Here is a 15,077-nt window from a genome sequence, read left to right on the forward strand (position 1 = left end):
AAAACACTCATGCGGGATTCATATCAGAGCCTCGGATTCAAGATAGGGCTTTGCTGCCGAGCGGTGGGAGAGGTGGCTATCTTTTCACAGCCTGTCCACAGATGCAGATGTTTATTGGGGATAAAACAGTTTTGTGCAAAGTCTCATGCCTCTGAAGAGACCATGTATAGCCAAACCCTTGGATTGCGGCTGTGCCTTTTAAAACAAGATGCTCAGAGAGTTTGCAGCTGGTTGTGAATCACACCATCATCTGCTTCCCTCTCCCCAAAAAGGAAAAAAAAGGGGAATATTTATAGAAACAGAGGTGTGGGTAAAACAGGCTCTTCTTCCCATGTGTATGAAACACGTCAGGGGCCCGGGAGCCCCTTACTTCCGGCACCTTAGAGGAAGGTTCCACTAGGAACTTATTTGTGTATCAGCTGAGAAGGTTGCTTCTTTGTAGCAAAATTGTTATTTAGGATATAAATATTAGCATTCTGTTAACCTCTCCAGGGTCCCCAGGGAGAACCTAGCAGCTTGTGAGGCCTGGGGCTGGCACAGGTGCTCAGACAGCCTCTACGGCTAAAACCAAGCACCGCCCAGAGGCCACGGGGCTTGGGAGGTGGGTGGGTGTCCGCAAGGGGGCCGCGGTGTCATTGCAGAGGAAGAGGCTTGGTGCCATTGCACGGCTCACACAGCCATCGCGAGTTCACTAAAAATAGCAACAGTAGCCACCAGCACCGCCAGTGGAGAGGACACAGCGGCCGCAGAGCTGCGTGGACCTGTGTGCGGCCTCAGAGGCACTGTGGGGCTTACCACCTGCCCGCGTGCCCTCTTCACAGGCAGGAGACCTGGAGGCCGGACGTTAAGCCCCTGCTCTGCCATCACTGTCTTGTGCTCTTTTAAAAATACCACAACAAACAGGAAAAAGCGTAATAAAGCATTTTACGTGTGACTTGTTTTTAAATCTCAGTTTTAAAATGTTTGAGGTACTAACTTATCCCATCAGTTGTGCATACTGAGTATAAAATATATGTCAAATAAACGAAAAATGACAGATGAAGGAAATATGAAAAAATTGTCCTAACCTTTATGGCAGAAAGTGAAGAGGAACTAAAAAGCCTCTTAATGAAAGTGAAAGAGGAGAGTAAAGCTCAACATTCAGAAAATGAAGATCATGGCATCTGGTCCCATCACTTCATGGGAAATAGATGGGGAAACAGTGTCAGACTTTATTTCTGGGGGCTCCAAAATCACTGCAGATGGTGATTGCAGCCATGAAATTAAAAGACACTACTCTTTGGAAGGAAAGTTATAATCAACCTAGATAGCATATTGAGAAGCAGAAACATTACTTTGCCAAAAAAGGTCTGTCTAGTCAAGGCTATGGTTTTTCCAGTGGTCATGTATGGATGTGAGAGTTGGACTGTGAAGAAAGCTGAGTGCCGAAAAATTGATGCTTTTGAACTGTGGTGTTGGAGAAGACTCTTGAAAGTCCCATGGACTGCAAGGAGATCCAACCAGTCCATTCTAAAGGAAATCAGTCCTGGGTGTTCTTTGGAAGGACTGATGCTAAAGCTGAAACTCCAATACTTTGGACACCTCATGCAAAGAGTTGGCTCATTGGAAAAGACTCTGATGCTGGGAGGGATTAGGGGCAGGAGGAGAAGGGGACGACAGAGGATGAAATGGCTGGGTGGCATCACCGACTCAATGGACATGAGTTTGAGTGAACTCCAGGAGTTGGTGATGGACAGGGAGGCCTGGCGTGCTGCGATTCATGGGGTCCCACGCAATTTCATTGGTAATAGAAGGACCTCACACCTGAAGGGGTGGGTGAGACCCTGAAAAGACGTGGGCTCTAGGCTGACACCTCTGTTCAGAAAGCACCCATCTGACATGTATGTGCCAGAGCTCAGAGAAAGAGGTGTGTAAACACCAGTACATCTGTCCTAACTGCACCCCTAGAAACAGGGTGTAGATGCCCAGCTTGCAGCTAGCCTTGCCTGAGGGGTCTCCCCGCTTCCTGAAGAGGGTGTTTAATAAATAAATGACCAGCTTCAGAGTACAAGAGGCTCAGTGGCTTTGGGGAGTGGGGAGGTGGTGATCTGCTTCTTAGAACTCGTCTGTCCTTGAGACCAAAGTGAATTTGCTGCTCACCCTTGATCCCAAACAGATTACATGACAGAGCTTTTCTCTCTCAAACCAGCTGCACAATTAGGAAGAGGCAAGACCCCAATAAAAAACAGATGCTGCCTGCTGCGGAAACGAGCGTCCCCGGGAACATAATTTCAAGGTCTGAGAGCAGACTATTTTCCCAAAGCAACACGATCGTTGATCATGCTTAGATTCCCGGGAAAAGGGTTTGAGAATCCTGCTGACAATGTCAATTAGCTCTTTCAGCCGTGGTAGGTGCCGGTCACACCTCCTTGGGGAGCTTGTGGTCTGAAACACACACGGCACTCAGATCCCAAGCTCGCCTCCAGGGCCCTCAATCAAGTCCATTTGTGTTAGACTTGTATGTATAACAAACAGGTCTGTTAATTAAGGTCAGCGTGTATATATATATGAAGCCCACAGATTTTTGCTCTCAGTTTCAAGCCAAGATACACACTGGCTTTATTGACAACCTAGTTTTGTAGCAATGCAGCCCTGTTACAGCACAGCAGGTCTATATCATATTTTTAATAGTTGGTAAGCAAACCTGGAAGCATTCTGCCATTTTTATTTTTACCGTTTTATACACTCTTGGCCTCAAGATAACAACTTTAGCCATAAGTTCAGGAATTTATATTTAACCGAGACATGATTGCATGCCTGGAAACCTCACGCAGACCATTCGGATGTTTGACACCAATGTAGAACCTGTGTTCCATTTATCCATCACTTTTATTCCCGTTGATGGTGACCCAGGAACCACAGGGAGTAGCCGCTGTGCCAGCCTCCTGCTGTTCCTCGCTAAGAAATCCATGAAAACAGTCCAGATTGATAATGAGTTTCTTTTTTTTTTCAATAAATAGTGTCCTGGTAAAATCCACTTAGATAGTCATATCACATCACACAGGAATAAAAACCAGATCACTAAAAATAAAGATTTAAAAATGATTAAAACCTGAAAGAAATATAACTCATCATATATTTGAACCTGAAAAATCCTCTAAACTTAAAAAAATGCAAAGAAAGCATAGAATAAACTATCAAAAGATGTATGTACCAAGGGGACCCTAGACTTCAGTGTCCCCCAGATTGAAGTGGAGCTCCACGGAGCTGATGGAGTGGATGCAGACCCTCATGCGGCAGAAGAGTGGCCACCAAGTCAGGCTGGCAGAGGGTCGGGTCAGCACCTCCCAGGGTCCCTGACATGGGAAGCGACAGTGTGTGCCGAGGCACTGGGGTGGGCCCCTCAACACCCACTGGGCTTCTCTAAGGCCAGGATGAGGAGGCAGACCAACAGGAATCAGTGGGTTCACGGGCAGGACGCCGCAGGCAAGGGCGGCAGTGCAGAGGGGGTGTGAGGACACTGCAGGGGTCTCCCCTGCAGAGGTGGAGACACTGCATGGTGCCCGGGGGTGGAGCTGCAGCTCCTGCTGACAGATGCTGAGCAGCAGGAGGGCAGGGCGGCATGGCTGCAGGGTCCCATGGGCACAGGAGCCACTGTGTGTCTTCAGAAGGTCCCACATGCCTGCACACGCATGTGGGGCTGCCTCCTTCCTCTGCCCTTTTCTGTGGGATCACAGGCCTCTCTTAACTGCCGTTCAAAGCAGATCCCACGGACGACGGCTGCATGAGCCCTGCCAGCTCGCATGGTCTTTACCTGGAAGGCCAGAGTTCCACATTTCTCACTGTGTGAGGGTTAGCTGTTAATTCTTCTGTCTGCCGTGGACTGACAGGTCTCAAAAGGGGGAAAATGGGCTTCATCTCTGTATCCAAGCATCTCAGTGTAAAAATGCTGTGCATTCAAGAAATGCTGAGCGAACACGCATCCAGCTCTGCCACAAGTTAACATACACAGACGTGTCGGGTCGCCGCCCTGATATATTCCACACATCATCTGCATGAGAACTTCCAGGAAACTGGTCTCAGCCTGTGCTTAGATTATCTGTGATTCTCCTAAGACGTTTCTTTGATCATCCCTGAGCTCTTTTACTTCTCCCTCCGTATTTAGTTAAAAAGAACCACGTTTGCTTGCTGCTATGGACTGAAAGGTCTTGGGCCTTTGGAAGGTGAGGAGTTCACGAGGATGGGGCCTCATGACGGGATTCCTGCCCTTGTGTACAGGACCCCCTGCCCCTTCCTCCAGGGGAGGATGCAGTGAGGAGATACCTTCAGTGAACCAGGAGGGAGTTCTCATCAGACATCACATCTGCTGGCGTCTTGATCTCGGACGTCCAGCCTCCAGAATGTGAGGAACCTATGTCTGTCGTGTTGGCCATCTGCCTCGGGGCTTCTGTACAGCAGCCAGAGCTGACGTGGATGCCTGGGTTACCCTGTACACATCCCCTCACCTGGACCACAACCTTACCCAATAGTGCATGTTCCTCCCCACATCTCACACTGAAAACTTGGGAGATTTTGAAAGAAATGTTAAAAAAAAAAAGTCAGTGGAAAAGAGCAAGATTCCATAAACTCAGCAAGAATTCTATTTTTAAAAAAACTCTCATTTACAAGAAGTTGAAAAGATTTAATTTCCAGTATCATCAAAAGCTGGCTTCAATAATTAGAAAACTATTTCCTTTGGAAGCAATTGAGTTCGACATATAATTTAATTGCTGTCCATTGCATGAGTGACAGTGTAGGAGCAAAACTTTTTAAAATGCAGCTGCGTTTCGTCCAAAGCTTTATGATCATAAAAACATGGCAGTTCATAAGCTAGATTTTGTGTTTTGCAAAATCTGCATTTAACATTTTCAAAGCTTGATTTTGTCCTTCAAACTCATCACTAACATACTTTTTTTTCCTCTCAGCCTCATAGTCTTACACTGAAGTTGGATAAAACTGAACTTTGGAAAACAGATGACCACCCAGGAAATTTAATGTACAAGTCACCCTTCCAAACGCAGCCTGCAGCATGCCTGTCACACGGTAGAAGCTCCAGAAGGTCCATGGGCCCAACAGCCCACTGTGGAAGAGCGGCCTGGCTTCCAGAACTCCATTCCAAGGTCGATGTCATTCTGTGAGATGCTGGGACTCCCCTACACCAGGGGCCAGCGTGACTGCAGAGAATGAGTGTGGGCTGGGCCCCTGGAGCTTCCGCACGCAGAGAGGGAGAGCAGAGCAGCGCTGGGGCCCCGTCTGGCCTGGCCATCTGTAGCTACGGTGGGTTGTGCTTGCTTCCTGCCATCCATGCTCATATGTCCTCCTAGAACCAGATGCGGCCCAGCTCAGCCCAGCCTGGCAGCACCAACCCACCCTCCTCCCCAGGACGACCCTGCCGAGTGGACAGCAGTGCTCCTGGGGGCTGAACGGAAGAGCAAGGCTGAACGCTGGGTCAGTGATATGTCCACACGTAGTACCGGCCATGTCAGTGACCAGAACATGCCTCTGGCAACACTTCTGAACAGTATTAATATTTAATGCCTTTCCTTTTCGTATTTTGCAAGCTGGCGCCATCCCTGCTCAGTCAGCCAGGACTACCCTGGGAGATGCTGGAGATTCCAAGGAGACTGTCTACCTGTGCTCAGCAGCAAAGCAAAAAACATCTAGCTTGACCAATAACCAGCACATAAGCTGTGTCGTTTTTCCTTGTAATCAATGGGCTACATTCATCTGCGTCACGTTCTGTCCTGTGTTGTTCTGACAGAATCATGTCAGTGTCACTGCACTGTTGATGAAAATTCCCCCAGGACTACCTGAGTCTGAACAAGTGGGGTTCAGACAGTGGCATAGACATGCAATGGGGAGTGTTAGGAAGGGCCCATCGGGTTTCGCTGGTTTTCAGTCATCTGGGGGCGGGGGCAGTCTGAGGAAGCGAGCTCTGTCTGGGCTGGAGGCTCAGGGACGTGGTCAGTTTTATGACTGGGGGTTCCCAACAAGTCTCAGTAGGAGGGAGGCCGAGCCAAGAACGCCATGTAGCTGTCCCTCACACTGGTCGGGAGGGAGTGTTTGCAGCTTGGTGCTCTGAACGAGGTTCAGGCTCTGTCTGTTCAGACATGACCACCGCGGGCTCCTGTTTCTACCGTGATTCCTCCCTGGTGTTGACAAGAGGACTCTAGACCTTGCCCGGCCAGCTCCTGGCTGTCAGGGGCTGCCTTTTCCCTTCTTAGAACTCACAAGTTGAAATCCCAGCCCACACACTCTGTACTCACAGAATCCTGGTGGTTGAGGGCATGACGTGACAGGGAGGCGGGTCCTGGCTACAGAGCCTGGAGGTGGCCCCGGGGACATGGACGCTGGCTCGCCGCGCATGAAGCTCTCTTGTCCTGAAACCGCCTTCAGAGCCCAGGAGCTCAGTTCTGCAGACCCTTCATGGCGACACCCTCACAGTACACAGCCTGGGGAGGAGTCTGACTTGGGTTCTGTGGGTTTGGCCCCATCATTGGTATGCTTCTAAAGCTCTTGACAGCCTAGAAGCAGCCAGGCTTGAGCAGCAGTGGCTTAGGGTCTGACACGGAAGACCCCAGCCTGAAGACCAGCTCTGCTACTAATCAGACACTTCTCTCCAGTGATCATCATGAGACTCAAATCCACCAAAACCTGCGATGCCCTCTAGCCCTTCTGGATCACACATGACCTGTGGCCCCTGTAAGGAGGCTGGGCAGGTGGGCCTTGGGGAGGAGGTGGCATGGCGCCCATCCTGTGCTCGCTCTGCTATGAACTTGGCTGCTTGCTCATCAGGGCTCCTGGAGATCTCAGCCCTTGGCAGAAAGAGCCAGGGCTGATGGAGAAGACAGCCTGCATCCTGGGCGTCCCATGGCTGCCTGAAGAGGATGCAGGCCCATGGCCCAGCCCCTCTCGACTCCTGTGCTGGGAGGGGGCCTGAGAGAGACCTCCCCCGGAGAGCCCCTCCTTGGTCCAGCTCCCGAGGTATGTGAGGAGCCCAGGGAGCTTTGCCGGTCTGACCATGCAAGGCCCGTGCACAGATCCGGCCAGTGCCCCACGACTGGCTGTTTGTCTCTTCCATGGTGAAAGCTGATTAGTTTTGTCTGAACTCAAATTTTAACTCAAACTGGTAAATCATATTTTTAATCAGAGATGTATTTGCTTCCTGCTTTCCGAGGACTTTCGGGGAAATCCCTTCATCATTGTTCCCAGAACTCCCAGGCTGTGTGGATAACTAAGCACAGTTTGGTGGTATTTTAGGTGGCACCAGGGTTCATTCACAGGTCATCTGTGACGTTATGAAGGTCACAAGCCCTGCGGTTATGATTACCTTGCTGATGGTCAGCCGTCGTCTGCTGTTCCCCAAGGTCTGTTAAGCCCAGATGCCACGGGGCAGGTGGAGGCTAGAGGGTCTGACCCCTGTGACTCAGGGTCCTGCTTCATGTCCACATCCCTGGTTCGAACACCCTGGTAAAACCCTGAGCGTGTCTGCTCGTATTTCTGTATCTGAATTTCCTGCTCCTGTTTCTGTATATGAATATAAAACTGTTCCTACGAGTGTAGGAAAAGAGGGAAATTCTAGTGTTTATCATCAAATGATTACCATGTGTCAGGATCCGCATCACTGTCATTGCATTTAGTCCAAAGCCGGTCCTTCGGGTGGACCTTCCTGTTTCTCACACAGGAAAGTGAGACATTGCCCGGAGCCCCACACCGCGGTGCCAGGACCACATGCCTGCCAGGCACGACCTGAGCTCCTGGTGAAGAAAGAGCAAAGGCGGCCACTGCCGACCACCGGGAGGGGTTCATGCCAGGGAAGGTCATTGACAGCAATGGGAAGGTTGTTATGACACCCCTTGCTTGGCTCCTGCTTTGGACTAAGGGCTATACTGAGTGGTTTTCCTTTTTTTTTTAATTGGAGGATAATTACTTTACAATGTTGTGTTACTTTCTGCCATATGACAATGTGAATCAGCTAGAAGTGGATGTATATATATGTCTATGTATATATATCTGTATATCCCCTCCTTCTTGAGCCTCCCCCTGCCCCCATGAGTGGTTTTTCAAACGGAAACATTTTACTCTCACAACCCTGCAGGAGGAGTATTATTATCCCCATTTTATTGAGAGAGAAATGGAACCCTAAGAGTGTTCAGGTCTCAAGCTGGGAGGCGGTGGAGCTCAGTGACGCTGGGGTCCAGCCTTAGCATCAGACCCTGGATACCTGTCCACCTGTCGTGGGACACGGTTTAGAATCAGGGCTTAGAATCCAAGCCCGTTTCTACAAATGGGTCTGCAGGCTTACACATCACCCCCAGCAGCTGACAGTAATGGGCGCCGGGACCAGGCAGACATGATCTTGGCCCCAGAGGATTCGTGGGGGCCAGGACATCCTTGCTGCTCTGGGGCTGGCAGTCGGTGCCCGCACCCCAGTCCTTCCCGAGTCGGCAGTGGGTGTGTGGTGAGCGATCAGAGGCCGTGGTCACTGGATGGATACAGACAAGGTCAGGAGGCAGGAAAGGCCCTGCTTCCCTAGCACCAGGCTCCGACCCCCTGCAGGCGGTCTTCCTGGGTCCTTCCCCAGGCCAAGGTCCCAGCCCTGCAGCAGGGAGGGCGTCAGGGCCAGCACCTCGCCTTCCTGTCCTGGACCTGCTCACCCCAGCGCTCAGGCCACAGCCTGAACAAATAGAAGACAAAAAGCCCTTGAGCCGAGGAGTCTCATGACGTGAGTTTGGACTGAGTTAAGCTGTAAATATTCAGAAACTGAAACGCAGGTCACAGGAACCAGTTAAGCTGCAGACCGTCTGCTCCTCAGCGGCGGCGCTCACGTCGATGCAGGGCGTGGGGCCGGGGCCCCAGGAGCCAGGACCCCAGGAGCCAGCTCTCAGCCCAGGAGGCTTCTGCTCACCCCGAACAGCCTGTTAATTCTGAACATAAAAATATCTAAGGCGAGCTACTGTGTTTTTCAAACATTTGGCCAAGGAGTTTGTTTCTTTAATTGTACAACTTCCCCCCGAAGTAATAATGAAGAAAAAAAGAATTCATGGCGAAGTCTGCATTTACCCAAATGAAGAAAACATCTTTGCTCTCTGACCTTCTCGCTGTGTTGATTTGGTTTCCCGACCCTCCAGCGCAGGAGGGAACAGCATCCCTGAGTTTCGGGGAAGCAGTGAGCGAGCCCCCGGCTTCGCGCCAGCAGCCCCAGCTCCACACCAGCAGGCTGACACCACACGTTCTGAAGCACACCGAGGCCTCCAGCCCCACCCCTGCCTTGCACAGCACGCAAGTGGACTCCCCACTACAGACGCGTTGGACACGAAGTGCTGCAGTGATCCATGCATCAGTGAGAAGTCTTTTGTCCTTCACGCTGACTGAGGCCCAGACAGAATTCTGAAATGCCCCCATTTGAAGATATTCATATCAATCACATTCAAAAACTTTTTCATGTTTATAACTCAAAGCACTATGATTTAGTCACTACTATGTAAATTTTATGGGTGAGAAATTAATGCAAGAAAGAATTGGAACTTACTGCAATTCGAGTCTAATACAATTCACTCTTTTTTTTCTTTTTTTAAAATACTGAGCTAAATATAACAATGTCATGGGTGCTGGTTCATGTGGAATAAATTTATGAGTAAAATTATATTCATTCAAAGGACACCTTATCAAATAAATTCTTGCCTTCTCTAGGTCAATGATGAGGTCCTTTGAAATTCTACAGTCCTTTGTAAATTCACAAGTGAAATGCAAGTGTAGCAAAGAATGAAAACGTAGATATCACATGAAATGAGCCTGAAAGGAAGACAAAAAGGCATGCAAAATGTAAGGCCATCACAGGTTTGTGTTTCTTCCAAAGGCGATGAGAAGATCCTCAGTGAGAAGATTCTAAAATTTTGGCTCAAGGAAAGAAAGAAAGCAAGGGAAGAAGGTGGAAGGAGGAAAGAAAAGGAAATTAGACCGAAAGCGTATATGTCCACATGATTAAAGAGATCAGAGAAGCTCCGAGGACCTGTGGGGCAGAAAGTGGGCCAGGAGGGAGCCAGGCCGGTGGTCCTCGGGGTCCCAGCCCCCGGAGGGCAGAGGCTGGGGGCAAGACAGTGAGCAAACTCTCACAGGCTCTGTCAGCCTGTCAAAATTCTGCTCTGACAAATATTTTGACAATTTTTTATTAATAGTTTTTCACCATTTGGCACAAAATTGGGAATTTAAGCCCTGCCTTGGAGGGTCCCTCTAGATACATGGTCCATGGAGAAGGAATACATGATCTTCCCCAAGATGAAGGAAATATTTAATAAAAGTCAGCATTCATTCTAAGAAAGGGAAAAAACTTTAAGCCAAAAGCAAATAGAAGAAAACACATGATTTGGTAAAGAATGTCTACAAGCAAAGCCTCTCGCAGACACGGTGCTGGTCAGGAGGCACCGGACGGTCTCCTGAGAGGCTGTGATGAGACCAGGCTGGCCACCACACTGTCCCTGGGAGCCAGACAACTTAGAGAGGCAATACAAGCTTTCCCTGTGGCTCAGACGGTAAAGCGTCTGCCTGCAATGAGGGAGACCCGGGTTCGATTCCTGGGTCGGGAAGATACCCTGGAGAAGGAAATGGCAATCCACTCCAGCACTCCTGCCTGGAAAATCCCATGGATGGAGGAGCCTGATAGGCTACAGTCCATGGGGTCGCAAAGAGTTGGACACGACTGAGCGACATCACTTCACTTCACAAGGAATTAAGATGTAATGATTGGATCAGAAAACAGGTTGTCTCATCTACCAAGATATGCTCTCTGTGGAAATCTGAAAAATCTAAACTACTTGGATTTAGTAAGGTTTCTGGTGATTAAGTCAAAATTTTAAGATAAATTTTATTGGTATAAGCCAGAAGCAAACAGAATTTAGAACAGCATCACGAAACACCACAAGACATTAAATATCTCGAACAAATTTACAAAATATATGCATGGCCACTAATCAGAGAACCAAAAAAAAAAGTATTTATTGAATTAAAAAAATAGAAGTGGATTCAATGTTGTAACAACAGTGATTATTCCCAAACGAATCTGTAGAGTCAATGAATGATCAGTGCGCCATCAGGATTTGTGCTTGCCTGTGTTATAAAATTGTGTTTAAAGTTCTGAAATATATATGGATGTGCAGAAGCCAAGGCTAGATGGGAGAACTCTGAGAAAGAGGCTTATTTTAATGACACACTTCCCAACGTGTCTGTCTCAGCCAGCTTGGGCTGCCTTAACAAAATGCCAGGACTTGGGTGGCTTGGAAAACCAGGCTTCACTTCCCACAGCTCTGAGGCTAGATGTCCAAGAGCCAGGGAGTCTCCCCTTGAGGTACCAGCTCTTTGCTGCTCACACCCCCTTTTCCTCCTTCAGAGGCAATGCCAGCTTTCCAGGGTCTCTTACGGGCACTGACTGACCCAGTGGTGGGGTCTCAACCTCACACTCACCCTAATTCCTCCCAGAGTCCCTGCCTCCAGACTGTCACAAAGGGGGTTAGCGCTTCAGGGCAGGAACAGAGGGTAGATGCTTTCAGTTCACACAGGCTTGTTCCCCTAGGGAGCATCTTTCTCTTCTCTTTCTTCACTGGAAAAAGAACACTCTTTCAATGGTAAGGGGATAAAAACCTGTCACCCAGCTGACCCAAGGTCTTCAGAAGAACAATTCTCTTAAAGCAAAACCTTAAGAGCTCAGTTTTAATTTCCCATAGTTCCTTACTCACACAAACTCGGCTTTTAAACCCATGTGACTGTGAAACTGTTCATTCTCTTTTTTATCAGCTTTGTCTCTCTCAGAACAACTCAGATATTGGCATTAACACTTTTCAAATGCCACTTGGTATCATTCCAAAAGGATACTATTTGCAGAACTGCCCTATGACAAGCCCAGAAAAACACACCATTAATGGCTTAAGTAACAGAAAAATGTATCAATTAAAGCATAGTGCGTTTATAAAAAGACGATAATTAAGCAAACGCCCATGTGTTGGCAGTTACTGTTATTTCACAGCAGATTTAATGTGGTGGCAACACAACTGATTTTGGAAGTGAAAATAATTGACGCTTCAGACAAACGTGGTGCTGAAAATAGGGTTTCTTCCGATGCAGGGTTGAGAGAGGCACTATTGACTAAAAACATCCATCTCTCTATCGGCAGCCCTGGGGGCCCTCGTAGCGGAAAGGCTGGGGGCTCCCATCGCCATGGCAGCGCGGCGAGCATCTGCGCTGGGCTCTGCAGGCCGCACCCTCGCACCGTGGACCCGAGGCCCCCGCTGGGTGGGCATTCAGGGCGCAGCCAGGCGGGTGAGTGCGGGACAGGCCCGTCCCCTCCCGCGCGGTCAGACACGTGCTCAGTGCGCAGCGCTGCTGAACGCGCCGGGCTGAGTCTCACGTGAATGAGATTCCAGCCCAAAGGACCCAAAGCGGAACAGAAAGTGCGAGAAGCCTGGAGGTGGGGAGGGGGCGAGGGGGGAGGGGGCTTCATGAGGGAATGAGAGGCCTGGACAGTGAGGAGCGGGCAGAACGTTCCAGAACAGCGGGGAAGGGGCCGCACACGGCTTCCGCTGAGCCCCAGTGCCCAGCCATCTCGGGAAGTGAAGAGAGGCGTGTCCTGAAGGCAGGTGAAGTCCCCGGGGAGGGCCTGGAAGGCTGGGCCTGGCCATGCGCAGACGGGCGGAAGTTTGTGATGCTCCCGAGATGGGGCCGCCACTACCCCTTGAGAGACAGACCGATGGACGCCAGCGGATGAGCAGAGGACATGCACTAGCCGCAGGAAGACGCTGAAGGTGGAATTTAAAATCCAGGTGTGGGACGATGAGGACTTGAGTCCAGTCTTCAGACCGCGGAGGGAAGCGCGCAGAGCACAAGGATCTCATTCCATGAGTGCAGGGGGCCCTGGGGTCTGGAGTCCCCTCCACTGTCAGCGGGGTCACGGGGGGCTGGGGGGAGACCCAGAGACACGGAGGGATCCCGATCCAGCCGTGGGTCAGGCCCACGCCCCCCCGACGGGTCTGATAAGGGGGTGCAGCGGAGAGCGGAAGTGTACAGAAAGGCCTTCAGCCGGTGTCTCGGGTCGGAGACTCGCAGCCCGTGATGAGGGGCTGGGCTGCCCGGGCGACTCTGGGACGTGGGATGCCCACGCCCCCACACCAGGCTGCGGGTGCCCGGCAGCGAGCCTCGCAGGCGCGGGCCGCCGTTCCTCACTCGCTCGCCACGTCTGAGGGGAGAGCCGGTTACACTGAGGCCTGTGTCTAGAAGCGTGGGGAGGCACCGGTGTGCGGGCCGACTGCGGGCAGACGCTCTGCGGGTGAGCACACGTGCTCCCCTCCCTCCCGGGGGCCAGCCCCAGACCCCATGGCCACCCTCCTCGAGCCGGCGCGGAGGAGCTCAGCCCACCTTCCTGCTGGAGATGCGGGCCGGCCCTGAGCGGGGCGCCCCTGCCCACAGACGGCTGAGCCCAGGCGGTGGCTCCCGTGTCTGCAGCCCCCGGGGGCCCTCGGAACGTTCGCTCTGCTCCTCACCTTCCAATTTATTTCATTCCCAACAAACTTCCAGTAGACATGAAAAAAGAAGACAAATATTGGTGCAAAGGAGATCATTTAGGAGTGTCGTTGCACTAATATGCATCACTCCCTTTTCCGTGTGTGTGCTCTCTCCCCTCAGACGGAAATAGCCATTTGCCTCCGGGAAGATGAGAGCTGTTACAGCAGAATGCAGGGAGAGGCAGTATCAGATTTTGACTGACAGTGGGATAGTTGTGAATCTGCCGAGACAATATTTTTTAAGAGTTCAGGTGTGAGAGGGTAAATACATCTGTGCTTGTATAAATACACACACACGGACATAAATACATACATAAACATGCATGTCATGTTCTCATTCCTCAAGCTTCTCCTAACTTAGCAAAAGACCCGGCTTGGGAGAGCTCACGCAGAGGATGGGTGGGGAGCTGAGGACGTGATGTGGGGTTCCCCCTGCTCAGGGGGCGCTGCTGGGACCAGGAGGAGGCGGTTCTGGGAGAAGGATGGGCAGAAGCCTGGGGCCACCACCTCTTCTGTCCTGATGACAACAGCGGCCTCTGCTCCGGGCCCCGCCCAGCCTCGCAGACCAGTGCTGGGGGAGCTGGGACCAAGGCTCCCGCGACTGGAGGTTCTGGGGTTCCCATGGACGTGGGCAGAGGGTTTGGGTGTGCGGTGGCCTCACTGGGGCCAGGCGCTCAGGAAGCAACCCCAGCTCAGAGCCCCCAGGGATGCAACCTCACCCCAGAGTGTGGACGTGCCCCTGAGCAGCTGAGCCAGCCTGAAACTCTAAGGGCCAGAGGCTGTGTGGCAATGGCCCCATCCTCATGAGTGCGGGAGGAGATGGACACGTAACAGCAAGTGAACCAACCTGAGGGAAACAGACAAGAGCAGTCAGGGACAGGTCGTTTCTTCCTTCCAGCTGGAGTTTGACATCTGCATGAAAACATGGAGGTAAGAACAGACGAAAATAGACGTAAAATCTCCCTGTGCTGTGTGCTAAACCGTGTCAGTCATGTCCAACTCTTTGCAACCCCATGGACTGTAGCCCACCAGTCTCCTCTGTCCTTAGATTCTCCAGACAAGAATACTGGAGTGGGTGGCCATTCCCATTTCCAGGATATACAACCATATAACTGCAGAAAATAAAGTGAGCATAACTATCCTGACCTTTCTGATGTTGCTGATTTTAAAAGTCACTGTTTGGAGAAAATGAGGTAGAAGGTGCTGGAATGAGGGTGTTGGGGACAGAGAGTAGGGACAGAGCAGAGAACGGGGGACTAGGGGCGGGCAGTCAGGACACCTGCAGGGACCGCTTCAGCCAGTCCTCAGAGCCTCTCAGCTGAGCCCAGTGCCCGGAGGTCCTGCTCTCCGGGTGAGCAGTGTCCTGTGCTGGGCTTTCCAGGCACAAACTACTGCGCTGAGCGGTGAGTACCCAGGGAGAGGCTTCACCCAGGTCAGCCAAGGAAGGCGGGGAGCTGCAGCCTGGGAGCGGGGGTGGCAGGGGTCAGTGGGGCTCTCAGTTCTCACAGC

Source organism: Bos indicus, chromosome 8 (assembly GCF_029378745.1).
Source record: "Bos indicus isolate NIAB-ARS_2022 breed Sahiwal x Tharparkar chromosome 8, NIAB-ARS_B.indTharparkar_mat_pri_1.0, whole genome shotgun sequence".
Lineage (NCBI taxonomy): Eukaryota > Metazoa > Chordata > Mammalia > Artiodactyla > Bovidae > Bos > Bos indicus.